We start from the raw sequence: 26,744 nt of genomic DNA, 5'->3' as shown, positions 1-26,744 counted from the left end.
GAGGCTGACATATCGTATCAGAATGGCCGAGTGGTCTAAGGCGCCAGACTCAAGGTAAACCTTGCGCAGTGGTACGGGTTGAACGAAGCTTCTGGTCCACGTATGTGTGCGTGGGTTCGAATCTCACATCCGTCAATTTTTTTTTACTTTACTACCAGCACAGAGTCAGCGTCTACTTTTGTTGAGGCTGACATATCGTATCAGAATGGCCGAGTGGTCTAAGGCGCCAGACTCAAGGTAAACGTTGCGCAGTGATACGGGGTGAACGAGGCTTCGGGTCTATGTATGAGGGCGTGGGTTTGAATCCCACTTCTGACAAACTTTTTTTATTTTACTACAAGAACAAAGCCAGTGTCTCCTTTGGTTAGGACTAAAACAATGTGTCAGAATGTCCGAGTGGTCGAAGGCGCTAGTCTCAAGGGAAACCGTGCCCAGTCATACGAGTTGAACGATGCTCCTGGTCAACGTATGTGTGCGTGGGTGTGAATCCCACTTCTGACAGACTTTTTTACTTTACTACCAGAACAAAGTCAGTGTCTTCTTTTGCTGGGGCTGATATATCGTGTCAGCATGGCCGAGTGGTCGAAGGCGCCAAACTTAAGAGAAACCTTGCTCAGTGATACGGGCTGAACGAGGCTTCTGGTCCAGGTGTGTGGGCGTGGGTTCAAATCCCACTTCAGACAAACTCCTTTTTTTACTTTACAACCAGCACACAGTCAGCGTCTTCTTTTTCTGGGGCTGACATATTGTATCAGAATGGCCGAGTGGTCTAAGGCGCCAGACTTAAGGGAAACCTTGCGCGGTGATGCGAGTTTAACGAGGCTTCTGGTCCACGTACGTGTGCGTGGGTTCGAGTCTCACTTCCGGCATTTTTTTTACTTTACTACCAGCACAAAGTCAGTGTCTCCTTTTGCTGGGGCTGATATATTGTATCAGAATGGCCGAGTGGTCTAAGGCGCCAGACTGAAGGGAAACCTTGCTCGGTGATGCGAGTTGAACGAGCTTTCTGATCCACGTATGTGTGCGTGGGTTCGAATCTCACTTCCGTCAATTCTTTTTACTTTACTACCAGCACAGAGTCAGCGTCTTCTTTTGCTGAGGCTGACATATCGTATCAGAATGGCCGAGTGGTCTAAGGCGCCAGACTCAAGGTAAACCTTGCGCAGTGGTACGGGTTGAACGAAGCTTCTGGTCCACGTATGTGTGCGTGGGTTCGAATCTCACATCCGTCAATTTTTTTTTACTTTACTACCAGCACAGAGTCAGCGTCTACTTTTGTTGAGGCTGACATATCGTATCAGAATGGCCGAGTGGTCTAAGGCGCCAGACTCAAGGTAAACGTTGCGCAGTGATACGGGGTGAACGAGGCTTCGGGTCTATGTATGAGGGCGTGGGTTTGAATCCCACTTCTGACAAACTTTTTTTATTTTACTACAAGAACAAAGCCAGTGTCTCCTTTGGTTAGGACTAAAACAATGTGTCAGAATGTCCGAGTGGTCGAAGGCGCTAGTCTCAAGGGAAACCGTGCCCAGTCATACGAGTTGAACGATGCTCCTGGTCAACGTATGTGTGCGTGGGTGTGAATCCCACTTCTGACAGACTTTTTTACTTTACTACCAGAACAAAGTCAGTGTCTTCTTTTGCTGGGGCTGATATATCGTGTCAGCATGGCCGAGTGGTCGAAGGCGCCAAACTTAAGAGAAACCTTGCTCAGTGATACGGGCTGAACGAGGCTTCTGGTCCAGGTGTGTGGGCGTGGGTTCAAATCCCACTTCAGACAAACTCCTTTTTTTACTTTACAACCAGCACACAGTCAGCGTCTTCTTTTTCTGGGGCTGATATATCGTATCAGAATGGCCGAGTGGTCTAAGGCGCCAGACTGAAGGGAAACCTTGCGCGGTGATGCGAGTTTAACGAGGCTTCTGGTCCACGTACGTGTGCGTGGGTTCGAGTCTCACTTCCGGCATTTTTTTTACTTTACTACCAGCACAAAGTCAGTGTCTCCTTTTGCTGGGGCTGAAATATCGTGTCAGAATGGCCGAGTGGTCTAAGGCTCCAGACTCAAGGGAAACCTTGCCCATTGATACGGGTTGAACGAGGCTTCTGGTCAACGTATGTGGGCGTGGGTTCGAATCCTATGCTGACAAACTTTTTTTACGTTACTACCAGAACAAAGTGAGTGTCTCCTTTTGCTGGGCTGAAATATTGTGTCAGAATGGCCGAGTAGTCAAAGGCGCCAGACTTAAGGGAAACCGTGCCCAGTGATACGAGTGTAACGAGGCTTCTGGTCCACGTATGTGTGCGTGGGTTTGGATCCCACTTCTGACAAACTTTTTTTACTTTAATACCAGCACGAGGTCAGTGTCTTCTTTTGCTGGGGCTGGTATATCGTGTCAGAATGGCCAAGTGGTCTAAGGCGCCAGACTCAAGGGAAACCTTGCCCAGTGATACGGGTTGAACGAGGCTTCTGGTCCACGTATGTGGGCGTGGGTTCGAATCCCACTTCTGACAAACTTTTTTTACTGCACTAACAGGACAAAGTCAGTGTCTCCTTTTGCTGGGGCTGATATATTGTATCAGAATGGTCGAGTGGTCTAAGGCGGCAGACTGAAGGAAAACCTTGCTCGGTGATGCGAGTTGAACGAGCTTTCTGAACCACGTATGTGTGCGTGGGTTCGAATCTCACTTCCGTCAATTCTTTTTACTTTACTACCAGCACAGAGTCAGCGTCTTCTTTTGCTGAGGCTGACATATCGTATCAGAATGGCCGAGTGGTCTAAGGCGCCAGACTCAAGGTAAACCTTGCGCAGTGGTACGGGTTGAACGAAGCTTCTGGTCCACGTATGTGTGCGTGGGTTCGAATCTCACATCCGTCAATTTTTTTTACTTTACTACCAGCACAGAGTCAGCGTCTACTTTTGTTGAGGCTGACATATCGTATCAGAATGGCCGAGTGGTCTAAGGCGCCAGACTCAAGGTAAACGTTGCGCAGTGATACGGGGTGAACGAGGCTTCGGGTCTACGTATGAGGGCGTGGGTTTGAATCCTACTTCTGACAAACTTTTTTTATTTTACTACAAGAACAAAGCCAGTGTCTCCTTTGGTTAGGACTAAAACAATGTGTCAGAATGTCCGAGTGGTCGAAGGCGCTAGTCTCAAGGGAAACAGTGCCCAGTCATACGAGTTGAACGAGGCTCCTGGTCAACGTATGTGTGCGTGGGTGTGAATCCCACTTCTGACAGACTTTTTTACTTTACTACCAGAACAAAGTCAGTGTCTTCTTTTGCTGGGGCTGATATATCGTGTCAGCATGGCCGAGTGGTCGAAGGCGCCAAACTTAAGAGAAACCTTGCTCAGTGATACGGGCTGAACGAGGCTACTGGTCCAGGTGTGTGGGCGTGGGTTCAAATCCCACTTCAGACAAACTCCTTTTTTTACTTTAAAACCAGCACACAGTCAGCGTCTTCTTTTTCTGGGGCTGACATATTGTATCAGAATGGCCGAGTGGTCTAAGGCGCCAGACTAAAGGGAAACCTTGCGCAGTGGTACGGGTTGAACGAGGCTTCTGGTCCACGTATGTGGGCGTGGGTTCGAATCCCACTTCTGACAAACTTTTTTTCACTTCACTAACAGAACAAAGTCAGTGTCTCCTTTTGCTGGGGCTGATATATCGTATCAGAATGGCCGAGTGGTCTAAGGCGCCAGACTGAAGGGAAACCTTGCGCGGTGATGCGAGTTTAACGAGGCTTCTGGTCCACGTATGTGTGCGTGGGTTCGAATCTCACTTCCGGCATTTTTTTTACTTTACTACCAGCACAAAGTCAGTGTCTCCTTTTGCTGGGGCTGAAATATCGTGTCAGAATGGCCGAGTGGTCTAAGGCTCCAGACTCAAGGGAAACCTTGCCCAGAGATACGGGTTGAACGAGGCTTCTGGTCAACGTATGTGGGCGTGGGTTCGAATCCTATGCTGACAAACTTTTTTTACTTTACTACCAGAACAAAGTCAGTGTCTCCTTTTGCTGGGCTGAAATATTGTGTCAGAATGGCCGAGTAGTCAAAGGCGCCAGACTTAAGGGAAACCGTGCCCAGTGATACGAGTGTAACGAGGCTTCTGGTCCACGTATGTGTGCGTGGGTTTGGATCCCACTTCTGACAAACTTTTTTTACTTTAATACCAGCACGAGGTCAGTGTCTTCTTTTGCTGGGGCTGGTATATCGTGTCAGAATGGCCAAGTGGTCTAAGGCGCCAGACTCAAGGGAAACCTTGCCCAGTGATACGGGTTGAACGAGGCTTCTGGTCCACGTATGTGGGCGTGGGTTCGAATCCCACTTCTGACAAACTTTTTTTACTTCACTAACAGAACAAAGTCAGTGTCTCCTTTTGCTGGGGCTGATATATTGTATCAGAATGGCCGAGTGGTCTAAGGCGCCAGACTGAAGGGAAACCTTGCTCGGTGATGCGAGTTGAACGAGCTTTCTGATCCACGTATGTGTGCGTGGGTTCGAATCTCACTTCCGTCAATTCTTTTTACTTTACTACCAGCACAGAGTCAGCGTCTTCTTTTGCTGAGGCTGACACATCGTATCAGAATGGCCGAGTGGTCTAAGGCGCCAGACTCAAGGTAAACCTTGCGCAGTGGTACGGGTTGAACGAAGCTTCTGGTCCACGTATGTGTGCGTGGGTTCGAATCTCACATCCGTCAATTTTTTTTTACTTTACTACCAGCACAGAGTCAGCGTCTACTTTTGTTGAGGCTGACATATCGTATCAGAATGGCCGAGTGGTCTAAGGCGCCAGACTCAAGGTAAACGTTGCGCAGTGATACGGTGTGAACGAGGCTTCGGGTCTACGTATGAGGGCGTGGGTTTGAATCCTACTTCTGACAAACTTTTTTTATTTTACTACAAGAACAAAGCCAGTGTCTCCTTTGGTTAGGACTAAAACAATGTGTCAGAATGTCCGAGTGGTCGAAGGCGCTAGTCTCAAGGGAAACCGTGCCCAGTCATACGAGTTGAACGAGGCTCCTGGTCAACGTATGTGTGTGTGGGTGTGAATCCCACTTCTGACAGACTTTTTTACTTTACTACCAGAACAAAGTCAGTGTCTTCTTTTGCTGGGGCTGATATATCGTGTCAGCATGGCCGAGTGGTCGAAGGCGCCAAACTTAAGGGAAACCTTGCTCAGTGATCCGGGCTGAACGAGGCTTCTGGTCCAGGTGTGTGGGCGTGGGTTCAAATCCCACTTCAGACAAACTCCTTTTTTTACTTTAAAACCAGCACACAGTCAGCGTCTTCTTTTTCTGGGGCTGACATATTGTATCAGAATGGCCGAGTGGTCTAAGGCGCCAGACTTAAGGGAAACCTTGCGCAGTGGTACGGGTTGAACGAGGCTTCTGGTCCACGTATGTGGGCGTGGGTTCGAATCCCACTTCTGACAAACTTTTTTTCACTTCACTAACAGAACAAAGTCAGTGTCTCCTTTTGCTGGGGCTGATATATCGTATCAGAATGGCCGAGTGGTCTAAGGCGCCAGACTGAAGGGAAACCTTGCGCGGTGATGCGAGTTTAACGAGGCTTCTGGTCCACGTATGTGTGCGTGGGTTCGAATCTCACTTCCGGCATTTTTTTTACTTTACTACCAGCACAAAGTCAGTGTCTCCTTTTGCTGGGGCTGAAATATCGTGTCAGAATGGCCGAGTGGTCTAAGGCTCCAGACTCAAGGGAAACCTTGCCCAGTGATACGGGTTGAACGAGGCTTCTGGTCAACGTATGTGGGCGTGGGTTCGAATCCTATGCTGACAAACTTTTTTTACTTTACTACCAGAACAAAGTCAGTGTCTCCTTTTGCTGGGCTGAAATATTGTGTCAGAATGGCCGAGTAGTCAAAGGCGCCAGACTTAAGGGAAACCGTGCCCAGTGATACGAGTGTAACGAGGCTTCTGGTCCACGTATGTGTGCGTGGGTTTGGATCCCACTTCTGACAAACTTTTTTTACTTTAATACCAGCACGAGGTCAGTGTCTTCTTTTGCTGGGGCTGGTATATCGTGTCAGAATGGCCAAGTGGTCTAAGGCGCCAGACTCAAGGGAAACCTTGCCCAGTGATACGGGTTGAACGAGGCTTCTGGTCCACGTATGTGGGCGTGGGTTCGAATCCCACTTCTGACAAACTTTTTTTACTTCACTAACAGAACAAAGTCAGTGTCTCCTTTTGCTGGGGCTGATATATTGTATCAGAATGGCCGAGTGGTCTAAGGCGCCAGACTGAAGGGAAACCTTGCTCGGTGATGCGAGTTGAACGAGCTTTCTGATCCACGTATGTGTGCGTGGGTTCGAATCTCACTTCCGTCAATTCTTTTTACTTTACTACCAGCACAGAGTCAGCGTCTTCTTTTGCTGAGGCTGACATATCGTATCAGAATGGCCGAGTGGTCTAAGGCGCCAGACTCAAGGTAAACCTTGCGCAGTGGTACGGGTTGAACGAAGCTTCTGGTCCACGTATGTGTGCGTGGGTTCGAATCTCACATCCGTCAATTTTTTTTTACTTTACTACCAGCACAGAGTCAGCGTCTACTTTTGTTGAGGCTGACATATCGTATCAGAATGGCCGAGTGGTCTAAGGCGCCAGACTCAAGGTAAACGTTGCGCAGTGATACGGGGTGAACGAGGCTTCGGGTCTATGTATGAGGGCGTGGGTTTGAATCCCACTTCTGACAAACTTTTTTTATTTTACTACAAGAACAAAGCCAGTGTCTCCTTTGGTTAGGACTAAAACAATGTGTCAGAATGTCCGAGTGGTCGAAGGCGCTAGTCTCAAGGGAAACCGTGCCCAGTCATACGAGTTGAACGATGCTCCTGGTCAACGTATGTGTGCGTGGGTGTGAATCCCACTTCTGACAGACTTTTTTACTTTACTACCAGAACAAAGTCAGTGTCTTCTTTTGCTGGGGCTGATATATCGTGTCAGCATGGCCGAGTGGTCGAAGGCGCCAAACTTAAGAGAAACCTTGCTCAGTGATACGGGCTGAACGAGGCTTCTGGTCCAGGTGTGTGGGCGTGGGTTCAAATCCCACTTCAGACAAACTCCTTTTTTTACTTTACAACCAGCACACAGTCAGCGTCTTCTTTTTCTGAGCTGACATATTGTATCAGAATGGGCGAGTGGTCTAAGGCGCCAGACTTAAGGGAAACCTTGCGCAGTGGTACGGGTTGAACGAGGCTTCTGGTCCACGTATGTGGGCGTGGGTTCGAATCCCACTTCTGACAAACTTTTTTTCACTTCACTAACAGAACAAAGTCAGTGTCTCCTTTTGCTGGGGCTGATATATCGTATCAGAATGGCCGAGTGGTCTAAGGCGCCAAACTGAAGGGAAACCTTGCGCGGTGATGCGAGTTTAACGAGGCTCCTGGTCCACGTATGTGTGCGTGGGTGTGAATCCCACTTCTGACAGACTTTTTTACTTTACTACCAGCACAAAGTCAGTGTCTCCTTTTGCTGGGGCTGAAATATCGTGTCAGAATGGCCGAGTGGTCTAAGGCTCCAGACTCAAGGGAAACCTTGCCCAGTGATACGGGTTGAACGAGGCTTCTGGTCAACGTATGTGGGCGTGGGTTCGAATCCTATGCTGACAAACTTTTTTTACTTTACTACCAGAACAAAGTCAGTGTCTCCTTTTGCTGGGCTGAAATATTGTGTCAGAATGGCCGAGTAGTCAAAGGCGCCAGACTTAAGGGAAACCGTGCCCAGTGATACGAGTGTAACGAGGCTTCTGGTCCACGTATGTGTGCGTGGGTTTGGATCCCACTTCTGACAAACTTTTTTTACTTTAATACCAGCACGAGGTCAGTGTCTTCTTTTGCTGGGGCTGGTATATCGTGTCAGAATGGCCAAGTGGTCTAAGGCGCCAGACTCAAGGGAAACCTTGCCCAGTGATACGGGTTGAACGAGGCTTCTGGTCCACGTATGTGTGCGTGGGTTCGAATCCCACTTCTGACAAACTTTTTTTACTTCACTAACAGAACAAAGTCAGTGTCTCCTTTTGCTGGGGCTGATATATTGTATCAGAATGGCCGAGTGGTCTAAGGCGCCAGACTGAAGGGAAACCTTGCTCGGTGATGCGAGTTGAACGAGCTTTCTGATCCACGTATGTGTGCGTGGGTTCGAATCTCACTTCCGTCAATTCTTTTTACTTTACTACCAGCACAGAGTCAGCGTCTTCTTTTGCTGAGGCTGACATATCGTATCAGAATGGCCGAGTGGTCTAAGGCGCCAGACTCAAGGTAAACCTTGCGCAGTGGTACGGGTTGAACGAAGCTTCTGGTCCACGTATGTGTGCGTGGGTTCGAATCTCACATCCGTCAATTTTTTTTACTTTACTACCAGCACAGAGTCAGCGTCTACTTTTGTTGAGGCTGACATATCGTATCAGAATGGCCGAGTGGTCTAAGGCGCCAGACTCAAGGTAAACGTTGCGCAGTGATACGGGGTGAACGAGGCTTCGGGTCTACGTATGAGGGCGTGGGTTCGAATCCTATTCTCACAAACTTTTTTTACTTTACTACCAGAACAAAGTCAGTGTCTCCTTTGGTTAGGACTAAAACAATGTGTCAGAATGTCCGAGTGGTCGAAGGCGCTAGTCTCAAGGAAAACCGTGCCCAGTCATACGAGTTGAACGAGGCTTCTGGTTAACGTATGTGTGCGTGGGTGTGAATCCCACTTCTGACAAACTTTTTTACTTTACTACCAGAACAAAGTCAGTCTCTTCTTTTGCTGGGGCTGATATATCGTGTCAGAATGGCCGAGTGGTCTAAGGCGCCAGACTTAAGGGAAACATTGCCCGGTGATACGGGTTAAACGAGGCCTTTGGTCCACGTATGTGGACGTGGGTTCGAATCCCACTTCTGACAATCTTTTTGTTACTTTACTACCAGCATAAAGTCAGTGTTTTTTTTTGCTGGAGCTGATATATCGTGTCAGATTGGCGGAGTGGTCTAAGGCGCCAGACTCAAGGGAAACCTTGCCCAGTGATACGGGTGGAACGAGGCTTCTGGGCCACGTAAGTGTGCGTGGGTTCGAATCCCACTTCTGACAAACTTTTTTACTTTAATACCAGCACGAAGTCAGTGTATTCTTTTCCGGGGGCTGGTATATCGTGTCAGAATGGCCAAGTGGTCTAAGGCGCCAGACTCAAGGGAAACCTTGCCCAGTGATACGGGTTGAACGAGGCTTCTGGTCACGTATGTGTGCATGGGTTCGAATCCCACTTCTGTCAATTTTTTTACTTTACTACCAGCACAGAGTCAGCGTCTTCATTTGCTGGGGCTGACATATCGTATCAGAATGGCCACGTGGTCTAAGGCGCCAGACTCAAAGGAAACCTTGCCCAGTGATACGAGTTGAACGAGGCTTCTGGTCCACGTATGTGTGCGTGGGTTCGAATCCCACTTCTGACAATTTTTTTACTTTACTACCAGAAGAAAGTCAGTGTCTCCTTTTGCTGGGCTGAAATATCGTGTCAGAATGGCCGAATGGTCCAAGGCGCCAGACTTTAGGGAAGCCTTGTCCAGTGATACGGGTTGAACAAGGCTTCTGGTCTACGTATGTGGGCGCGGATTCAAATCCCACTTCTGAGAAGCTCTTTTTTTACTTTTTACACACACAATGTCAGTGTCTCCTTTTGCTTGGGCTGAAATATCGTGTCAGAATGGCCGAGTGGTATAAGGCTCCAGACTCAAGGGATACCGTGCCCAGTCATACGAGTTGAACGAGGCTTCTGGTCAACGTATGTGTGCGTGGGTGTGAATCCCACTTCTGACAAACTTTTTTTACTTTACTACCAGAACAAAGTCAGTCTCTTCTTTTGCTGGGGCTGATATATCGTGTCAGAATGGCCGAGTGGTCTAAGGCGCCAGACTTAAGGGAAACATTGCCCGGTGATACGGGTTAAACGAGGCCTTTGGTCCACGTATGTGGACGTGGGTTCGAATCCCACTTCTGACAATCTTTTTGTTACTTTACACTACCAGCATAAAGTCAGTGTTTTTTTTTTTGCTGGGGCTGATATATCGTGTCAGATTGGCCGAGTGGTCTAAGGCGCCAGACTCAAGGGAAACCTTGCTCAGTGATACGGGTTGAACGAGGCTTCTGGTCCACGTATGTGTGCATGGGTTCGAATCCCCCTTCTGTCAATTTTTTTACTTTACTACCAGCACAGAGTCAGCGTCTTCATTTGCTGGGGCTGACATATCGTATCAGAATGGCCACGTGGTCTAAGGCGCCAGACTCAAAGGAAACCTTGCCCAGTGATACGAGTTGAACGAGGCTTCTGGTCCACGTATGTGTGCGTGGGTTCGAATCCCACTTCTGACAATTTTTTTACTTTACTACCAGAAGAAAGTCAGTGTCTCCTTTTGCTGGGGCTGATATATTGTATCAGAATTGCCGAGTGGTCTAAGGCGCCAGACTTAAGGGAAACATTGCCCGGTGATACGGGTTAAACGAGGCCTTTGGTCCACGTATGTGGACGTGGGTTCGAATCCCACTTCTGACAATCTTTTTGTTACTTTACTACCAGCATAAAGTCAGTGTTTTTTTTTGCTGGGGCTGATATATCGTGTCAGATTGGCCGAGTGGTCTAAGGCGCCAGACTCAAGGAAAACCTTGCCCAGTGATACGGGTTGAACGAGGCTTCTGGGTCACGTAATTGTGCGTGGGTTCGAATCCCACTTCTGACAAACTTTTTTTACTTTAATACCAGCACGAAGTCAGTGTATTCTTTTGCGGGGGCTGGTATATCGTGTCAGAATGGCCAAGTGGTCTAAGGCGCCAGACTCATTGAAACCTTGCCCAGTGATACGGGTTGAACGAGGCTTCTGGTCCACGTATGTGTGCATGGGTTCGAATCCCACTTCTGCCAATTTTTTTACTTTACTACCAGCACAGAGTCAGCGTCTTCATTTGCTGGGGCTGGTATATCGTGTCAGAATGGCCAAGTGGTCTAAGGCGCCAGATTCAAGGGAAACCTTGCCCAGTGATACGGGTTGAACGAGGCTTCTGGTCCACGTATGTGGGCGTGGGTTCGAATCCCACTTCTGACAAACTTTTTTTACTTCACTAACAGAACAAAGTCAGTGTCTCCTTTTGCTGGGGCTGATATATTGTATCAGAATGGCCGAGTTGTCTAAGGCGCCAGACTGAAGGGAAACCTTGCTCGGTGATGCGAGTTGAACGAGCTTTCTGGTCCACGTATGTGTGCGTGGGTTCGAATCTCACTTCCGTCAATTCTTTTTACTTTACTACCAGCACAGAGTCAGCGTCTTCTTTTGCTGAGGCTGACATATCGTATCAGAATGGCCGAGTGGTCTAAGGCGCCAGACTCAAGGTAAACCTTGCGCAGTGGTACGGGTTGAACGAAGCTTCTGGTCCACGTATGTGTGCGTGGGTTCGAATCTCACATCCGTCAATTTTTTTTACTTTACTACCAGCACAGAGTCAGCGTCTACTTTTGTTGAGGCTGACATATCGTATCAGAATGGCCGAGTGGTCTAAGGCGCCAGACTCAAGGTAAACGTTGCGCAGTGATACGGGGTGAACGAGGCTTCGGGTCTACGTATGAGGGCGTGGGTTTGAATCCTACTTCTGACAAACTTTTTTTATTTTAATACAAGAACAAAGCCAGTGTCTCCTTTGGTTAGGACTAAAACAATGTGTCAGAATGTCCGAGTGGTCGAAGGCGCTAGTCTCAAGGGAAACCGTGCCCAGTCATACGAGTTGAACGAGGCTTCTGGTCAACGTATGTGTGCGTGGGTGTGAATCCAACTTCTGACAGACTTTTTTACTTTACTACCAGAACAAAGTCAGTGTCTTCTTTTGCTGGGGCTGATATATCGTGTCAGCATGGCCGAGTGGTCGAAGGCGCTAAACTTAAGGGAAACCTTGCTCAGTGATACGGGCTGAACGAGGCTTCTGGTCCAGGTGTGTGGGCGTGGGTTCAAATCCCACTTCAGACAAACTCCTTTTTTTACTTTACTACCAGCACAGAGTAGGCGTCTTCTTTTTCTGGGGCTGACATATTGTATCAGAATGGCCGAGTGGTCTAAGGCGCCAGACTTAAGGGAAACCTTGCGCAGTGGTACGGGTTGAACGAGGCTTCTGGTCCACGTATGGGGGCGTGGGTTCGAATCCCACTTCTGACAAACTCTTTTTTTCATTTGCTACCAGCACAAAGTCAGTGTCTCCTTTTGCTCGGCTGAAATATTGTGTCAGAATGGCCGAGTGGTCGAAGGCGCTAGACTCAAGGGAAACCGTGCCCAGTCATACTAGTTGAACGAGGCTTCCGGTCCACGTATGTGTGCGTGGGTACGAATCCCACTTCTGACAAACTTTTTTACTTTACTACCATAACAAAGTCCGTGTCTTCATTTGCTGCAGCTTATATATCGTGTCAGAACGGCCGAGTTGTCTAAGGCACCAGACTGAAGGGAAACATTGCCCGGTGAAACGGGTTAAACGAGGCCTTTGGTCCAAGTATGTCGACGTGGGTTTGAATCCCACTTCTGACAATCTTTTTTTTACTTTACTACCAGCACGAAGTCAGTCTCTTCTTTTGCTGGGGCTGATATATCGTGTCAGAATGGCCGAGTGGTCTAAGGCGCCAGACTCAAGGGAAACCTTGCCTAGTGATACGGTTTGAACGAGGCTTCTGGTCTACGTATGTGGGCGTGGGTTCGAATCCCACTTCTGACAAACTTTTTTTTACTTCACTAACAGAACAAAGTCAGTGTCTCCTTTTGCTGGGGCTGATATATCGTATCAGAATGGCCGAGTGGTCTAAGGCGCCAGACTGAAGGGAAACCTTGCGCGGTGATGCGAGTTTAACGAGGCTTCTGGTCCACGTATTTGTGCGGGGGTTCGAATCTCACTTCCGGCATTTTTTTTACTTTACTACCAGCACAAAGTCAGTGTCTCCTTTTGCTGGGGCTGAAATATCGTGTCAGAATGGCCGAGTGGTCTAAGGCTCCAGACTCAAGGGAAACCTTGCCCAGTGATACGGGTTGAACGAGGCTTCTGGTCAACGTATGTGGGCGTGGGTTCGAATCCTATTCTCACAAACTTTTTTACTTTACTACCAGAACAAAGTCAGTGCCTCCTTTTGCTGGGCTGAAATATTGTGTCAGAATGGCCGAGTAGTCAAAGGCGCCAGGCTCAATGGAAACTGTGCCCAGTCATACGAGTTGAAAGAGGCTTTAGGTCAACGTATGTGTGCGTGGGTTCGAATCTCACCTCTGTCAATTTTTTTTAATTACTACCAGCACAGAGTCAGCGTCTTCTTTTGCTGAGGCTGACATATCGTATCAGAATGGCCGAGTGGTCTAAGGCGCCAGACTTAAGGGAAACCTTGCGCAGTGGTACGGGTTGAACGAGGCTTCTGGTCCACGTATGTGGGCGTGGGTTCGAATTCCACTTCTGACAAACTCTTTTTTTATTTGCTACCAGCACAAAGTCAGTGTCTCCTTTGGTTAGGACTAAAACAATGTGTCAGAATGTCCGAGTGGTCGAAGGCGCTAGTCTCAAGGAAAACCGTGCCCAGTCATACGAGTTGAACGAGGCTTCTGGTCAACGTATGTGTGCGTGGGTGTGAATCCCACTTCTGACAAACTTTTTTACTTTACTACCAGAACAAAGTCAGTCTCTTCTTTTGCTGGGGCTGATATATCGTGTCAGAATGGCCGAGTGGTCTAAGGCGCCAGACTTAAGGGAAACATTGCCCGGTGATACGGGTTGAACGAGGCCTTTGGTCCACGTATGTGGACGTGGGTTCGAATCCCACTTCTGACAATCTTTTTGTTACTTTACTACCAGCATAAAGTCAATGTTTTTTTTTTGCTGGGGCTGATATATCGTGTCAGATTGGCCGAGTGGTCTAAGGCGCCAGACTCAAGGGAAACCTTGCCCAGTGATACGGGTTGAACTAGGCTTCTGGGCCACGTAAGTGTGCGTGGGTTCGAATCCCACTTCTGACAAACTTTTTTTACTTTACTACCAGCACAGAGTCAGCGTCTTCATTTGCTGGGGCTGACATATCGTATCAGAATGGCCACGTGGTCTAAGGCGCCAGACTCAAAGGAAACCTTGCCCAGTGATACGAGTTGAACGAGGCTTCTGGTCCACGTATGTGTGCGTGGGTTCGAATCCCACTTCTGACAATTTTTTTACTTTACTACCAGAAGAAAGTCAGTGTCTCCTTTTTCTGGGCTGAAATATCGTGTCAGAATGGCCGAATGGTCCAAGGCGCCAGACTTTAGGGAAGCCTTGTCCAGTGATACGGGTTGAACAAGGCTTCTGGTCTACGTATGTGGGCGTGGATTCAAATCCCACTTCTGAGAAGCTCTTTTTATACTTTTTACCAACACAATGTCAGTGTCTCCTTTTGCTGGGGCTGATATATTGTATCAGAATGGCCGAGTGGTCTAAGGCGCCAGACTGAAGGGAAACCTTGCTCGGTGATGGGAGTTGAACGAGGTTTCTGGTCCACGTATGTGTGCGTGGGTTCGAATCTCACTTCCGTCAATTCTTTTTACTTTACTACCAGCACAGAGTCAGTGGCTTCTTTTGCTGAGGCTGACATATCGTATCAGAATTTCCGAGTGGTCTAAGGCGCCAGACTCAAGGTAAACCTTGCGCAGTCATACGAGTTGAACGAGGCTTTAGGTCAACGTATGTGTGCGTGGGTGCGAATCCCACTTTCGACAAACTTTTTTTACTTTACTACCAGAACAAAGTCAGTGTCTTCTTTTGCTGGAGCTTATATATCGTGTCAGAACGGCCGAGTTGTCTAAGGCACCAGACTTAAAGGAAACATTGCCCGGTGATACGGGTTAAACGAGGCCTTTGGTCCACGTATGTGGACGTGGGTTCGAATCCCGCTTCTGACAATCTTTTTTTTACTTTACTACCAGCCTAAAGTCAGTGTTTTTTTTGCTGGGGCTGATATATTGTTCCAGCATGGCCGAGTGGTCGAAGGCGCCAGACTTAAGGGAAACCTTGCCCGGTGATGCGAGTTGAACGAGGCTTCTGTTCCACGTATGTGTGCGTGGGTTCGAATCTCACTTCTGTCAATTTTTTTAATTTACTACCAGCACAGAGTCAGCGTCTTCTTTTGCTCAGGCTTACATATCGTATCAGAATGGCCGAGTGGTCTAAGGCGCCAGACTTAAGGGAAACCTTGCGCAGTGGTACGGGTTGAACGAGGCTTCTGGTCCACGTATGTGGGCGTGGGTTTGAATCCTACTTCTGACAAACTTTTTTTTATTTTAGTACAAGAAAAAAGTCAGTGTCTCCTTTTGCTGGGCTGAAATATTGTGTCAGAATGGCCGAGTGGTCGAAGGCGCTAGACTCAAGGGAAACCGTGCCCACTCATACGAGTTGAACGAGGCTTCTGGTCCACGTATGTGTGCGTGGGTGCGAATCCCACATCTGACAAACTTTTTTTACTTTACTACCAGAACAAATTCAGTGTCTTCTTTTGCTGCAGCTTATATATCGTGTCAGAACGGTCGAGTTGTCTAAGGCACCAGACTTACGGAAACATTGCCCGGTGATACGGGTTAAACGAGGCCTTTGGTCCACGTATGTCGACGTGGGTTCGAATCCCACTTCTGACAATGTTTTTTTTACTTTACTACCAGCATAAAGTCAGTGTTTTTTTTGCTTGGGCTGATATATTGTGTCAGCATGGCCGAGTAATGGAAGGCGCCAGATATAAGGGAAACATTGCCCAGTGATACGGGTTGAACGAGGCTTCTGGTCTACGTATGTGGGCGTGGGTTGAAATCCCACTTCTGAGAAGCTCTTTTTTTTACTTTACTACCAGCACAAAGTCAGTGTCTCCTTTTGCTGGGGCTGAAATTTCGTGTCAGAATGGCCGAGTGGTCTAAGGCTCCAGACTCAAGGGAAACCTTGCCCAGTGATACGGGTTGAACGAGGCTTCTGGTCAACGTATGTGGGCGTGGGTTCGAATCCTATTCTCACAAACTTTTTTTACTTTACTACCAGAACAAAGTCAGTGCCTCCTTTTGCTGGGCTGAAATATTGTGTCAGAATGGCCGAGTAGTCAAAGGCGCCAGGCTCAATGGAAACTGTGCCCAGTCATACGAGTTGAAAGAGGCTTTAGGTCAACGTATGTGTGCGAAGGTTCGAATCTCACTTCTGTCAATTTTTTTTAATTACTACCAGCACAGAGTCAGCGTCTTCTTTTGCTGAGGCTGACATATCGTATCAGAATGGCCGAGTGGTCTAAGGCGCCAGACTTAAGGGAAACCTTGCGCAGTGGTACGGGTTGAACGAGGCTTCTGGTCCACGTATGTGGGCGTGGGTTCGAATTCCACTTCTGACAAACTCTTTTTTTATTTGCTACCAGCACAAAGTCAGTGTCTCCTTTGGTTAGGACTAAAACAATGTGTCAGAATGTCCGAGTGGTCGAAGGCGCTAGTCTCAAGGAAAACCGTGCCCAGTCATACGAGTTGAACGAGGCTTCTGGTCAACGTATGTGTGCGTGGGTGTGAATCCCACTTCTGACAAACTTTTTTACTTTACTACCAGAACAAAGTCAGTCTCTTCTTTTGCTGGGGCTGATATATCGTGTCAGAATGGCCGAGTGGTCTAAGGCGCCAGACTTAAGGGAAACATTGCCCGGTGATACGGGTTGAACGAGGCCTTTGGTCCACGTATGTGGACGTGGGTTCGAATCCCACTTCTGACAATCTTTTTGTTACTTTACTACCAGCATAAAGTCAGTGTTTTTTTTTGCTGGGGCTGATATATCGTGTCAGATTGGCCGAGTGGTCTAAGGCGCCAGACTCAAGGGAAACCTTGCCCAGTGATACGGGTTGAACTAGGCTTCTGGGCCACGTAAGTGTGCGTGGGTTCGAATCCCACTTCTGACAAACTTTTTTTACTTTACTACCAGCACAGAGTCAGCGTCTTCATTTGCTGGGGCTGACATATCGTATCAGAATGGCCACGTGGTCTAAGGCGCCAGACTCAAAGGAAACCTTGCCCAGTGATACGAGTTGAACGAGGCTTCTGGTCCACGTATGTGTGCGTGGGTTCGAATCCCACTTCTGACAATTTTTTTACTTTACTACCAGAAGAAAGTCAGTGTCTCCTTTTTCTGGGCTGAAATATCGTGTCAGAATGGCCGAATGGTCCAAGGCGCCAGACTTTAGGGAAGCCTTGTCCAGTGATACGGGTTGAACAAGGCTTCTGGTCTACGTATGTGGGCGTGGATTCAAATCCCACTTCTGAGAAGCTCTTTTTATACTTTTTACCAACACAATGTCAGTGTCTCCTTTTGCTGGGGCTGATATATTGTATCAGAATGGCCGAGTGGTCTAAGGCGCCAGACTGAAGGGAAACCTTGCTCGGTGATGGGAGTTGAACGAGGTTTCTGGTCCACATATGTGTGCGTGGGTTCGAATCTCACTTCCGTCAATTCTTTTTACTTTACTACCAGCACAGAGTCAGTGGCTTCTTTTGCTGAGGCTGACATATCGTATCAGAATTTCCGAGTGGTCTAAGGCGCCAGAATCAAGGTAAACCTTGCGCAGTCATACGAGTTGAACGAGGCTTTAGGTCAACGTATGTGTGCGTGGGTGCGAATCCCACTTTCGACAAACTTTTTTTAGTTTACTACCAGAACAAAGTCAGTGTCTTCTTTTGCTGGAGCTTATATATCGTGTCAGAACGGCCGAGTTGTCTAAGGCACCAGACTTAAAGGAAACATTGCCCGGTGATACGGGTTAAACGAGGCCTTTGGTCCACGTATGTGGACGTGGGTTCGAATCCCGCTTCTGACAATCTTTTTTTTACTTTACTACCAGCCTAAAGTCAGTGTTTTTTTTGCTGGGGCTGATATATTGTTCCAGCATGGCCGAGTGGTCGAAGGCGCCAGACTTAAGGGAAACCTTGCCCGGTGATGCGAGTTGAACGAGGCTTCTGTTCCACGTATGTGTGCGTGGGTTCGAATCTCACTTCTGTCAATTTTTTTAATTTACTACCAGCACAGAGTCAGCGTCTTCTTTTGCTCAGGCTTACATATCGTATCAGAATGGCCGAGTGGTCTAAGGCGCCAGACTTAAGGGAAACCTTGCGCAGTGGTACGGGTTGAACGAGGCTTCTGGTCCACGTATGTGGGCGTGGGTTTGAATCCTACTTCTGACAATCTTTTTTTTTATTTTAGTACAAGAAAAAAGCCAGTGTCTCCTTTGGTTAGGACTAAAATATCGTGTCAGAATGGCCGAGTGGTCGAAGGCTCCAGACTTAAGGGAAACCTTGCCCAGTGATACGGGTTGAATGAGGCTTCTGGTCCACGTATGTGGGCGTGGGTTCGAATCCCACTTCTGACAAACTCTCTTTTTTATTTGCTAAAAGCACAAAGTCAGTGTCTCCTTTTGCTGGGCTGAAATATTGTGTCAGAATGGCCGAGTGGTCGAAGGCGCTAGACTCAAGGGAAACCGTGCCCACTCATACGAGTTGAACGAGGCTTCTGGTCCACGTATGTGTGCGTGGGTGCGAATCCCACATCTGACAAACTTCTTTTACTTTATTACCAGAACAAATTCAGTGTCTTCTTTTGCTGCAGCTTATATATCGTGTCAGAACGGTCGAGTTGTCTAAGGCACCAGACTTACGGAAACATTGCCCGGTGATACGGGTTAAACGAGGCCTTTGGTCCACGTATGTCGACGTGGGTTCGAATCCCACTTCTGACAATGTTTTTTTTTACTTTACTACCAGCATAAAGTCAGTGTTTTTTTTTTGCTTGGGCTGATATATTGTGTCAGCATGGCCGAGTAATGGAAGGCGCCAGATATAAGGGAAACATTGCCCAGTGATACGGGTTGAACGAGGCTTCTGGTCTACGTATGTGGGCGTAGGTTGAAATCCCACTTCTGAGAAGCTCTTTTTTTTACTTTACTACCAGCACAAAGTCAGTGTCTCCTTTTGCTGGGGCTGAAATTTCGTGTCAGAATGGCCGAGTGGTCTAAGGCTCCAGACTCAAGGGAAGCCTTGCCCAGTGATACGTGTTGAACGAGGCTTCTGGTCCACGTATTTGGGCCTGGGTTCCAATCCTATTCTGACAAACTTTTTTTTACTTTACTACCAGAACAAAGTCAGTGTCTCCTTTTGCAGGGCTGAAATATTGTGTCAGAATGTCCGAGTGGTCGAAGGCGCTAGTCTCAAGGGAAACCGTGCCCTGTCATACGAGTTGAACGAGGCTTCTGGTCAACGTATGTGTGCGTGGGTGTGATTCCCACTTCTGACAAACTTTTTTATTTTACTACCAGAACAAAGTCAGTGTCTTCTTTTGCTGGGGCTGATATATCGTGTCAGCATGGCCGAGTGGTCGAAGGCGCCAAACTTAAGGAAAACCTTGCTCAGTGATACGGGCTGAACGAGGCTTCTGGTCCAGGTGTGTGGGCGTGGGTTCAAATCCCACTTCAGACAAACTCTTTTTTTACTTTACTACCAGCACAGAGTCAGCGTCTTCTTTTTCTGGGGCTGACATATGGTATCAGAATGGCCGAGTGGTCTAAAGCGCCAGACTTAAGGGAAACCTTGCTCAGTGGTACGGGTTGAACGAGGCTTCTGGTCCACGTATGTGGGCGTGGGTTCAAATCCCACTTCTGACAAACTCGTTTTTTTTATTTGCTACCAGCACAAAGTCAGTGTCTCCTTTTGCTGGGCTGAAATATTGTGTCAGAATAGCCGAGTGGTCGAAGGCGCTAGACTCAAGGGAAACCGTGCCCAGTCATACTAGTTGAACGAGGCTTCCGTTCCACGTATGTGTGCGTGGGTGCGAATCCCACTTCTGACAAACTTTTTTACTTTACTACCCGAACAAAGTCAGTGTCTTCTTTTGCTGGGGCTGATATATCGTGTCAGAACGGACGAGTTGTCTAAGGCACCAGACTTAAGGGAAACATTGCCCAGTGATACGGGTTAAACGAGGCCTTCGGTCCAAGTATGTCGACGTGGGTTTGAATCCCACTTCTGACAACCTTTTTTTACTTTACTACCAGCACGAAGTCAGTCTCTTCTTTTGCTGGGGCTGATATATCGTGTCAGAATGGCCGAGTGGTCTAAGGCGCCAGAGTCAAGGGAAACCTTGCCCAGTGATACGGGTTGAACGAGGCTTCTGGTCAACGTATGTGGGCGTGGGTTCGAATCTATTTCTCACAAACTTGTTTTACTTTACTAACAGAACAAAGTCAGTGTCTCCTTTTGCTGGGGTTGACATATCGTATCAGAATGGCTGTGTGGTCTAAGGCGCCAGACTGAAGGGAAACCTTGCCCGGTGATGCGAGTTGAACGAGGCTTCTCTTCCACGTATGTGTGCGTGGGTTCGAATCTCACTTCTGTCAATTTTTTTTATTTACTACCAGCACAGAGTCAGCGTCTTCTTTTGCTGAGGCTGACATATCGTATCAGAATGGCCGAGTGGTCTAAGGCGCCAGACTTAAGGGAAACCTTGCGCAGTGGTACGGGTCTAACGAGGCTTCTGGTCCACGTATGTGGGCGTGGGTTCGAATTCCTCTTCTGACAAACTCTTTTTTTATTTGCTACCAGCAAAAAGTCAGTGTCTCCTTTGGTTAGGACTAAAACAATGTGTCAGAATGTCCGAGTGGTCGAAGGCGCTAGTCTCAAGGAAAACCGTGCCCAGTCATACGAGTTGAACGAGGCTTCTGGTCAACGTATGTGTGCGTGGGTGTGAATCCCACTTCTGACAAACTTTTTTACTTTACTACCAGAACAAAGTCAGTGTCTTCTTTTGCTGGGGCTGATATATCGTGTCAGCATGGCCGAGTGGTAGAAGGCGCCAAACTTAAGGGAAACCTTGCTCAGTGATAAGGGCTGAACGAGGCTTCTGGTCCAGGTGTGTGGGCGTGGGTTCAAATCCCACTTCGGACAAACTCTTTTTTTTTACTTTAGTACCAGCACAGAGTCAGCGTCTTCTTTTTCTGGGGCTGACATATCGTATCAGAATGGCAGAGTGGTCTAAGGTGCCAGACTCAAAGGAAACCTTGCCGAGTGATACGAGTTGAACGAGGCTTCTGATCCACGTATGTGTGCGTGGGTTCGAATCCCTCTTCTGACAAACTTTTTTTTACTTCACTAACAGAACAAAGTCAGTGTCTCCTTTTGCTGGGCCGATATATTGTGTCCGAATGGCTGAGTGGTCTAAGGCGCCAGTCTGAAGGGAAACCTTGCCCGGTGATGCGAGTTGCACGAGGATTCTGGTCCACGTATGTGTGCGTGGGTTCGAATCCCACTTCTGACAAAATTTTTTAATCTACTACCAGAAGAAAGTCAGTGTCTCCTTTTGCTGGGCTGAAATATCGTGTCAGAATGGCCGAGTGGTCCAATTCGCCAGACTTAAGGGAAACGTTGCCCCAGTGATACGGGTTGAACGAGGCTTCTGGTCTACGTATGTGGGCGTGGGTTGAAATCCCACTTCTGAGAAGCTCTTTTTTTTACTTTACTACCAGCACAAAGTCAGTGTCTCCTTTTGCTGGGGCTGAAATATCGTATCAGAATGGCCGAGTGGTCTAAGGCTTTATACTCAAGGGAAACCTTGCCCAGTGATACGAGTGTAACGAGGCTTCTGGTCCATGTGTGTGTGCGTGGGTTCGAATCCCAATTCTGACAAACTTTTTTTACTTTACTACCAGCACGAAGTCAGTGTCTTCTTTTGCGGCGGCTTATATATCGATTCAGATTGGCCGAGTGGTCTAAGGCGCCGGACTCAAGGGAAACCTTGCCCAGTGATACGGGTTGAACGAGGCTTCTGGACCACGTATGTGGGCGTGGGTTAGAATCCCACTTCCGTCAATTTTTTTACTTTACTACCAGCACAGAGTCAGCGTCTTCTTTTGCTGAGGCTGACATATCGTATCAGAATGGCCGAGTGGTCTAAGGCGCCAGACTCAAGGTAAACCTTGCGCAGTGATACGGGTTGAACGATTCTTCTGGTCCACGTATGAGGGCGTGGGTTTGAGTCCTACTTCTGACAAACTTTTTTTACTTTACTACCACAACAAAGTCAGTGTCTCCTTTTGCTGGGGTGAAATATTGTGTCAGAATGGCCGAGTAGTCAAAGGCGCCAGATTCAATGGAAACTGTGCCCAGTCATACGAGTTGAACGAGGCTTTAGGTCAACGTATGTGTGCGTGGGTGCGAATCCCACTTCTGACAAACTTTTTTTACTTTACTACCAGAACAAAGTCAGTGTCTTCTTTTGCTGGAGCTTATATATCGTGTCAGAACGGCCGAGTTGTCTAAGGCACCAGACTTAAGGGAAACATCGCCCGGTGATACGGGTTAAACGAGGCCTTTGGTCCACGTATGTGGACGTGGGTTCGAATCCCACTTCTGACAATCTTTTTTTTACTTTACTACCAGCATAAAGTCAGTGTTTTTTTTTGCTGGGGCTGATATATTGTGCCAGCATGGCCGAGTGGTCGAAGGCGCCAGACTTAAGGGAAACCTTGCCCGGTGATGCGAGTTGAACGAGGCTTCTGTTCCACGTATGTGTGCGTGGGTTCGAATCTCACTTCTGCCAATTTTTTTTAATTTACTACCAGCACAGAGTCAGCGTCTTCTTTTGCTCAGGCTCACATATCGTATCAGAATGGCCGAGTGGTCTAAGGCGCCAGACTTAAGGGAAACCTTGCGCAGTGGTACGGGTTGAACATGGCTTCTGGTCCACGTATGTGGGCGTGGGTTTGAATCCTACTTCTGAAAAACTTTTTTTATTTTAGTACAAGAACAAAGCCATTGTCTCCTTTTGCTGGGCTGAAATATTGTGTCAGAATGGCCGAGTAGTCAAAGGCGCCAGACTTAAGGGAAACTGTGCCCAGTGATACGAGTGTAACGAGGCTTCTGGTCCACGTATGTGTGCGTGGGTTCGAATCCCACTTCTGACAAACTTTTTTTACTTTAATACCAGCACGAAGTCAGTGTATTCTTTTGCTGGGGCTGGTATATCGTGTCAGAATGGCCAAGTGGTCTAAGGCGCCAGACTCAAGGGAAACCTTGCCCAGTGACGCGAGTTGAACGAGGTTTCTGGTCCACGTATGTGTGCGTGGGTTCGAATCTCACTTCCGTCAATTCTTTTTACTTTACTACCAGCACAGAGTCAGCGTCTTCTTTTGCTGAGACTGACATATCGTATCAGAATGGCCGAGTGGTCTAAGGCGCCAGACTCAAGGTAAACCTTGCGCAGTGATACGGGTTGAACGAGGCTTCTGGTCCACGTATGAGGGCGTGGGTTTGAGTCCTACTTCTGACAAACATTTTTTATTTTACTACAAGAACAAAGTCAGTGTCTCCTTTTGCTGGGCTGAAATATTGTGTCACTATGGCTGAGTGGTCGAAGGCGCTAGACTCAATGGAAACCGTGCCCAGTCATACGAGTTAAACGAGGCTTTAGGTCAACGTATGTGTGCGTGGGTGCGAATCCCACTTTTGACAAACTTTTTTTACTTTACTTGCTGGAGCCCATATATCGTGTCACAACGGCCGAGTTGTCTAAGGCACCAGACTTACGGAAACATTGCCCGGTGATACGGGTTAAACGAGGCCTTTGGTCCACGTATGTCGACGTGGGTTCGAATCCCACTTCTGACAATCTTTTTTTTTATTTTACTACCAGCATAAAGTCAGTGTTTTTTTTGCTTGGGCTGATATATTGTGTCAGCATGGCCGAGTGGTGGAAGGCGCCAGACTTAAGGGAAACCTTGCTCAGTGATACGGGTTAAACGAGGCTCCTGGTTTAGGTGTGTGTGCGTGGGTTCGAATCCCACTTCTGACAATTTTTTTTACTTTAATACCAGCACGAAGTCAGTGTCTTCTTTTGCTGGGGATGGTATATCGTGTCAGAATGGCCAAGTGGTCTAAGGCGCCAGACTCAAGAGAAACCTTGCCCAGTGATACGGGTTGAACGAGGCTTCTAGTCCACGTATGTGGGCGTGGGTTGGAATCCCACTTCTGAAAAACCTTTTTTTACTTTACTACCAGCACAGAGTTAGCGTCTTCTTTTGCTGAGGCTGACATATCGTGTCAGAATGGCCACCTGGTTTAAGGCGTCAGACTCAATGGAAACCTTGCCCAGTGATACGAGTTGAACGAGGCTTCTCGTCCACGTATGTGGGCGTGGGTTCAAATCCCACTTCAGACAATTTTTTTTTAATTTACTACCAGCACAAAGTCAGTGTCTCCTTTTGCTGAACTGAAATATTGTGTCAGAATGGCCGAGTGGTCGAAGGTGCAAGACTCAAGGGAAACCTTGCCCAGTCATACGAGTTGAACGAGGCTTCTAGTCCACGTATGTGTGCGTGGGTTCGAATCCCTCTTCTGACAAACTTTTTTTACTTCACTAACAGAACAAAGTCAGTGTCTCCTTTTGCTGGGGTTGACATATCGTATCAGAATGGCCGAGTGGTCTAAGGCGCCAGAGTCAAGGGAAACCTTGCCTAGTGATACGGGTTGAACGAGGCTTCTGGTCTACGTATGTGGGCGTGGGTTCGAATCCCACTTCTGAGAAACTTTTTTTTACTTCACTAACAGAACAAAGTCAGTGTCTCCTTTTGCTGGGGCTGATATATCGTATCAGAATGGCCGAGTGGTCTAAGGCGCCAGACTGAAGGGAAACCTTGCGCGGTGATGCGAGTTTAACGAGGCTTCCGTTCCACGTATGTGTGCGTGGGTGCGAATCCCACTTCTGACAAACTTTTTTACTTTACTACCCGAACAAAGTCAGTGTCTTCTTTTGCTGGGGCTGATATATCGTGTCAGAACGGCCGAGTTGTCTAAGGCACCAGACTTAAGGGAAACATTGCCCGGTGATACGGGTTAAACGAGGCCTTTGGTCCAAGTATGTCGACGTGGGTTTGAATCCCACTTCTGACAACCTTTTTTTTACTTTACTACCAGCACGAAGTCAGTCTCTTCTTTTGCTGGGGCTGATATATCGTGTCAGAATGGCCGAGTGGTCTAAGGCGCCAGAGTCAAGGGAAACCTTGCCTAGTGATACGGGTTGAACGAGGCTTCTGGTCTACGTATGTGGGCGTGGGTTCGAATCCCACTTCTGACAAACTTTTTTTTTACTTCACTAACAGAACAAAGTCAGTGTCTCCTTTTGCTGGGGCTGATATATCGTATCAGAATGGCCGAGTGGTCTAAGGCGCCAGACTGAAGGGAAACCTTGCGCGGTGATGCGAGTTTAACGAGGCTTCTGGTCCACGTATGTGTGCGTGGGTTCGAATCTCACTTCCGGCATTTTTTTTACTTTACTACCAGCACAAAGTCAGTGTCTCCTTTTGCTCGGGCTGAAATATCGTGTCAGAATGGCCGAGTGGTCTAAGACTCCAGACTCAAGGGAAACCTTGCCCAGTGATACGGGTTGAACGAGGATTCTGGTCAACGTATGTGGGCGTGGGTTTGAATCCTTTTCTCACAAACCTTTTTTACTTTACTACCAGAACAAAGTCAGTGTCTCCTTTTGCTGGGCGGAAATATTGTGTCAGAATGGCCGAGTAGTCAAAGGCGCCAGACTTAAGGGAAACCTTGCCCAGTGATACGGGTTGAATGAGGCTTCTGGTCCACGTATGTGTGCGTGGGTTCGAATCTCACTTCTGTCACTTTTTTGTAATCTACTACGAGAACAAAGTCAGTGTCTTCTTTTGCTGGGGCTGATATGTCGTGTCAGAATGGCCGAGTGGTCTAAGGCGCCAGACTCAAGGGAAGCCTTGCCCAGTTATAGGGGTTGAACGAGGCTTCTAGTCCTCGTTTGTGGGCGTGGGTTCGAATCCCTCTTCTGACAAACTTTTTTTTACTTCACTAGCAGAACAAAGTCAGCGTCTCCTTTTGCTGGGGTTGACATATCGTATCAGAATGGCTGTGTGGTCTAAGGCGCCAGACTGAAGGGAAACCTTGCCCGGTGATGCGAGTTGAACGAGGCTTCTCTTCCACGTATGTGGGCGTGGGTTCGAATCTCACTTCTGTCAATTTTTTTTAATTTACTACCAGCACAAAGTCAGTGTCTCCTTTTGCTGGGCTGAAATATTGTGTCAGAATGGCCGAGTGGTCGAAGGTGCTAGACTCAAGGGAAACCTTGCCCAGTCATACGAGTTGAACGAGGATTTTGGTCCACGTATGTGTGCGTGGGTTCGAATCCCACTTCTGACAAAATTTTTTAATCTACTACCAGAAGAAAGTCAAAATATCGTGTCAGAATGGCCGAGTGGTCCAATTCGCCAGACTTAAGGGAAACGTTGCCCCAGTGATACGGGTTGAACGAGGCTTCTGGTCTACGTATGTGGGCGTGGGTTGAAATCCCACTTCTGAGAAGCTCTTTTTTTACTTTACTACCAGCACAAAGTCAGTGTCTCCTTTTGCTGGGGCTGAAATATCGTATCAGAATGGCCGAGTGGTCTAAGGCTTCATACTCAAGGGAAACCTTGCCCAGTGATACGAGTGTAACGAGGCTTCTGGTCCATGTATGTGTGCGTGGGTTCGAATCCCAATTCTGACAAACTTTTTTTACTTTACTACCAGCACGAAGTCAGTGTCTTCTTTTGCGGCGGCTTATATATCGATTCAGATTGGCCGAGTGGTCTAAGGTGCCGGACTCAAGGGAAACCTTGCCCAGTGATACGGGTTGAACGAGGCTTCTGGGCCATGTAT

General features: G+C 47.9%; 25 non-coding genes across 25 annotated transcripts; all 25 read left to right on the top strand.

Moving 5' to 3' along the window:
• Positions 1–2,392: 2,392 nt before the first annotated feature.
• On the top strand, positions 2,393–2,511 carry TRNAL-CAA (transfer RNA leucine (anticodon CAA)). The gene is made up of 2 exons: positions 2,393–2,430; positions 2,466–2,511. It is a non-coding gene; the product is annotated as a tRNA-Leu (tRNA).
• A 979-nt stretch (positions 2,512–3,490) lies between these two features.
• On the top strand, positions 3,491–3,609 carry TRNAF-AAA (transfer RNA phenylalanine (anticodon AAA)). Its single transcript has 2 exons — positions 3,491–3,528; positions 3,564–3,609. It is a non-coding gene; the product is annotated as a tRNA-Phe (tRNA).
• A 610-nt stretch (positions 3,610–4,219) lies between these two features.
• Positions 4,220–4,338, top strand: TRNAL-CAA (transfer RNA leucine (anticodon CAA)). Its single transcript has 2 exons — positions 4,220–4,257; positions 4,293–4,338. It is a non-coding gene; the product is annotated as a tRNA-Leu (tRNA).
• Positions 4,339–5,318: 980 nt separating this feature from the next.
• Positions 5,319–5,437, top strand: TRNAL-UAA (transfer RNA leucine (anticodon UAA)). The gene is made up of 2 exons: positions 5,319–5,356; positions 5,392–5,437. It is a non-coding gene; the product is annotated as a tRNA-Leu (tRNA).
• Positions 5,438–6,047: 610 nt separating this feature from the next.
• Positions 6,048–6,166, top strand: TRNAL-CAA (transfer RNA leucine (anticodon CAA)). Its single transcript has 2 exons — positions 6,048–6,085; positions 6,121–6,166. It is a non-coding gene; the product is annotated as a tRNA-Leu (tRNA).
• Positions 6,167–7,145: 979 nt separating this feature from the next.
• TRNAL-UAA (transfer RNA leucine (anticodon UAA)) lies at positions 7,146–7,264 on the top strand. The gene is made up of 2 exons: positions 7,146–7,183; positions 7,219–7,264. It is a non-coding gene; the product is annotated as a tRNA-Leu (tRNA).
• A 611-nt stretch (positions 7,265–7,875) lies between these two features.
• Positions 7,876–7,994, top strand: TRNAL-CAA (transfer RNA leucine (anticodon CAA)). The gene is made up of 2 exons: positions 7,876–7,913; positions 7,949–7,994. It is a non-coding gene; the product is annotated as a tRNA-Leu (tRNA).
• Positions 7,995–8,786: 792 nt separating this feature from the next.
• Positions 8,787–8,905, top strand: TRNAL-UAA (transfer RNA leucine (anticodon UAA)). Its single transcript has 2 exons — positions 8,787–8,824; positions 8,860–8,905. It is a non-coding gene; the product is annotated as a tRNA-Leu (tRNA).
• Positions 8,906–9,879: 974 nt separating this feature from the next.
• TRNAL-UAA (transfer RNA leucine (anticodon UAA)) lies at positions 9,880–9,998 on the top strand. Its single transcript has 2 exons — positions 9,880–9,917; positions 9,953–9,998. It is a non-coding gene; the product is annotated as a tRNA-Leu (tRNA).
• Positions 9,999–10,976: 978 nt separating this feature from the next.
• TRNAL-CAA (transfer RNA leucine (anticodon CAA)) lies at positions 10,977–11,095 on the top strand. Its single transcript has 2 exons — positions 10,977–11,014; positions 11,050–11,095. It is a non-coding gene; the product is annotated as a tRNA-Leu (tRNA).
• A 979-nt stretch (positions 11,096–12,074) lies between these two features.
• TRNAL-UAA (transfer RNA leucine (anticodon UAA)) lies at positions 12,075–12,193 on the top strand. Its single transcript has 2 exons — positions 12,075–12,112; positions 12,148–12,193. It is a non-coding gene; the product is annotated as a tRNA-Leu (tRNA).
• A 431-nt stretch (positions 12,194–12,624) lies between these two features.
• On the top strand, positions 12,625–12,743 carry TRNAL-CAA (transfer RNA leucine (anticodon CAA)). Its single transcript has 2 exons — positions 12,625–12,662; positions 12,698–12,743. It is a non-coding gene; the product is annotated as a tRNA-Leu (tRNA).
• Positions 12,744–13,350: 607 nt separating this feature from the next.
• On the top strand, positions 13,351–13,469 carry TRNAL-UAA (transfer RNA leucine (anticodon UAA)). Its single transcript has 2 exons — positions 13,351–13,388; positions 13,424–13,469. It is a non-coding gene; the product is annotated as a tRNA-Leu (tRNA).
• Positions 13,470–13,716: 247 nt separating this feature from the next.
• Positions 13,717–13,835, top strand: TRNAL-UAA (transfer RNA leucine (anticodon UAA)). Its single transcript has 2 exons — positions 13,717–13,754; positions 13,790–13,835. It is a non-coding gene; the product is annotated as a tRNA-Leu (tRNA).
• A 1,342-nt stretch (positions 13,836–15,177) lies between these two features.
• On the top strand, positions 15,178–15,296 carry TRNAL-UAA (transfer RNA leucine (anticodon UAA)). The gene is made up of 2 exons: positions 15,178–15,215; positions 15,251–15,296. It is a non-coding gene; the product is annotated as a tRNA-Leu (tRNA).
• Positions 15,297–16,273: 977 nt separating this feature from the next.
• On the top strand, positions 16,274–16,392 carry TRNAL-UAA (transfer RNA leucine (anticodon UAA)). Its single transcript has 2 exons — positions 16,274–16,311; positions 16,347–16,392. It is a non-coding gene; the product is annotated as a tRNA-Leu (tRNA).
• A 247-nt stretch (positions 16,393–16,639) lies between these two features.
• On the top strand, positions 16,640–16,758 carry TRNAL-UAA (transfer RNA leucine (anticodon UAA)). The gene is made up of 2 exons: positions 16,640–16,677; positions 16,713–16,758. It is a non-coding gene; the product is annotated as a tRNA-Leu (tRNA).
• Positions 16,759–18,099: 1,341 nt separating this feature from the next.
• TRNAL-UAA (transfer RNA leucine (anticodon UAA)) lies at positions 18,100–18,218 on the top strand. The gene is made up of 2 exons: positions 18,100–18,137; positions 18,173–18,218. It is a non-coding gene; the product is annotated as a tRNA-Leu (tRNA).
• Positions 18,219–18,284: 66 nt separating this feature from the next.
• On the top strand, positions 18,285–18,403 carry TRNAL-UAA (transfer RNA leucine (anticodon UAA)). Its single transcript has 2 exons — positions 18,285–18,322; positions 18,358–18,403. It is a non-coding gene; the product is annotated as a tRNA-Leu (tRNA).
• A 1,168-nt stretch (positions 18,404–19,571) lies between these two features.
• Positions 19,572–19,690, top strand: TRNAL-UAA (transfer RNA leucine (anticodon UAA)). The gene is made up of 2 exons: positions 19,572–19,609; positions 19,645–19,690. It is a non-coding gene; the product is annotated as a tRNA-Leu (tRNA).
• Positions 19,691–22,865: 3,175 nt separating this feature from the next.
• On the top strand, positions 22,866–22,984 carry TRNAL-UAA (transfer RNA leucine (anticodon UAA)). The gene is made up of 2 exons: positions 22,866–22,903; positions 22,939–22,984. It is a non-coding gene; the product is annotated as a tRNA-Leu (tRNA).
• A 1,499-nt stretch (positions 22,985–24,483) lies between these two features.
• On the top strand, positions 24,484–24,602 carry TRNAL-CAA (transfer RNA leucine (anticodon CAA)). Its single transcript has 2 exons — positions 24,484–24,521; positions 24,557–24,602. It is a non-coding gene; the product is annotated as a tRNA-Leu (tRNA).
• Positions 24,603–25,033: 431 nt separating this feature from the next.
• On the top strand, positions 25,034–25,152 carry TRNAL-CAA (transfer RNA leucine (anticodon CAA)). Its single transcript has 2 exons — positions 25,034–25,071; positions 25,107–25,152. It is a non-coding gene; the product is annotated as a tRNA-Leu (tRNA).
• A 610-nt stretch (positions 25,153–25,762) lies between these two features.
• On the top strand, positions 25,763–25,881 carry TRNAL-CAA (transfer RNA leucine (anticodon CAA)). Its single transcript has 2 exons — positions 25,763–25,800; positions 25,836–25,881. It is a non-coding gene; the product is annotated as a tRNA-Leu (tRNA).
• Positions 25,882–26,127: 246 nt separating this feature from the next.
• On the top strand, positions 26,128–26,246 carry TRNAL-CAA (transfer RNA leucine (anticodon CAA)). The gene is made up of 2 exons: positions 26,128–26,165; positions 26,201–26,246. It is a non-coding gene; the product is annotated as a tRNA-Leu (tRNA).
• Positions 26,247–26,744: the final 498 nt, after the last annotated feature.

The sequence above is a fragment of the Rhipicephalus microplus genome, chromosome 2, assembly GCF_043290135.1.
Source record: "Rhipicephalus microplus isolate Deutch F79 chromosome 2, USDA_Rmic, whole genome shotgun sequence".
NCBI lineage: Eukaryota > Metazoa > Arthropoda > Arachnida > Ixodida > Ixodidae > Rhipicephalus > Rhipicephalus microplus.
This window is presented reverse-complemented; position numbering and strand designations above follow the sequence as displayed.